Source organism: Galeopterus variegatus, unplaced genomic scaffold (assembly GCF_000696425.1).
Source record: "Galeopterus variegatus unplaced genomic scaffold, G_variegatus-3.0.2 Scaffold5923, whole genome shotgun sequence".
NCBI classification, from domain to species: domain Eukaryota; kingdom Metazoa; phylum Chordata; class Mammalia; order Dermoptera; family Cynocephalidae; genus Galeopterus; species Galeopterus variegatus.
In genome coordinates, this window is record NW_007732034.1 from 63970 (window position 1) to 65982 (window position 2013).

Here is a 2013-nt window from a genome sequence, read left to right on the forward strand (position 1 = left end):
TCCTTTTCATTATGGAAAAATCAAAACAATCTGCTAAAATACAAAGAACAGTATAAGGAACCTGCATGTACACATCACCCTACTTCAACAACTGTTGAATTTGTGTAATGTACACCCGCACCCACTTCCCCTACCCACCTGTGATTTTTTTTTTTTTTTTTTTTTTTTTTTTTTTTGGCAGCTGGCCAGTACAGGGATCAAACCCCGGACCTTGATGTTATCAATACCACGCTCTAACCAACTGAGCTAACCAGCCAACCCTCACCTGGTTACTTTAAAGCAAATCCCATGTATCATGCTATCTCTTCCAAAATATTTCAGCATGTGTCTCTCAAAGATTAGGATTCTTTCATCTACATACACACCCACATACATATAAAAGACACCATGGTCACTCCTAAAATTCAACAATAATTTCATAATATCAAATATCCCATCAGGGTTCAAATTTCCTAAGTCGTCTGAGATTTGCATTTTTAATAAATCCCTCAGTGATCCTTGTGCATGATCAAATGAGAACCATAGCTTTTGAGAACACAGGGTGGAAAAGCAAACTTTGAGCTTGGGAGGCAGCAGAGAGGGGCAGGATATAGGCATTTGGGAAGGATCAGCTGAGAAGCTGCAGCCATTTGGGCCTGCGGCAGTGGAGGCGGGGGCGTCGGAGGGAGCAGGTGGTCTCTACCTAGGCCCGGCAGGGAAGGCGCTGCTTGGGCTTCTGGAGAAGCAGAGCTTGGCCACACCCACCCACCCATCCCAACAGGGCAGATCTGCCCAAGAGTCCAGACTCACCTGGACAAAGTTCCAAAGGCTGACCTCAGGATGTGCAAAGCAAAGCAGGAAGATAGGTGAAAACTGTGAAAGGAGTTACCACTGTGGATTCTGCCTCTTCAAAGGCAAAAGGGGCCCCTGCCCCAATTAGTGCCTCCTTTTGTCTCCCCTTCCCCTCCCACCTCTCATGCTGCTCTTCACCCCAGCAGGGGTTTGCTGCAATAGTTCTCAAGGAACAGTAGTGCCCAGGAACCCCTGAGGAGCACAGAGAGAAAAAGGTACATGTTAATGGTTAACAGCAGAGGCTGGAGCCGAACTCTGCCATTTACCACGTGTGACCTTGAAGAAGCTATTTAACCCCAAGGCCTCAGTGTCCTTATCCGTGCCTCTTTTTTCGGGGGGAAGGGAGGATGGCTGCCCAGTTCGGGGACCCAAACCCTCGACCTTGGTGTTACGACATCACGCCTCTAATCAACTGAGCCAGCCCCTCAGTGTCCTTGTCTGCAAAGTATAATAGGATATGAGATACTTATTGAGAATGTGGAGTATAGGAGAGCATATTTTAAGGTTGTTTTTCTCCTCCTAAAGCCCCACGTCAAAGATGCAGAAAGCTCGGTAGGTGCAGCTTTGGCCAGGAGGTTATTGGAGTATGTCGGCCCCATTTGAGAAGTGCAGTGGGGTGGTTCCTTGCAGGACCCAGTGGAGCCAGTGGTACCAGACCTTGGTGGAGACGTTCATTGAGGTTCAAGTGCCACCAGGGACTCATGCACAAGACATCCTGTGTGGCCTGCAGAGCCAGCATGTGGCGCAGGCTGTGGATGGCCGCAAGATCCTCAAGGTAGCAGTAAGGCAACTCTCTTTGATTCTTACTACAGCTGATGAGGGAACATGGACTTTGGAGGACAGAAAAATGGTTCATTGTTCTTACAAAGACAAAGAGAGATGCAGCAAAGTGTGAGACTTCTCTTCTAGAATCCAAACTTGCAGCTGATCCTGGAGTGCAAGACTGAATGCAGAACAAGCTTACATTCTAGAAACTCCAGAAAGAAAATCCTGGTTTTGACTTCAGTGGAGCAGAAATCTCAGGAAAATACACTAAAAGTGGACCAGATTTCTCAAACTTGAGAAATAACTTCTATTTGGTTTTTGCTGCATTCTGGGGATCCTAGCAGATGTTGCCAACTTAATCAAAGGAACAGATTATGTGGTGGAAGAAAAATGTCAATGCCTGCAGTTAAAAAATTG

At 46.6% G+C, this 2013-nt stretch overlaps 1 pseudogene; it reads left to right on the plus strand.

The window, feature by feature from the left end:
• The first annotated feature begins 1417 nt into the window (after positions 1-1417).
• Positions 1418-1937, plus strand: LOC103605588 (annotated as a pseudogene).
• Positions 1938-2013: the final 76 nt, after the last annotated feature.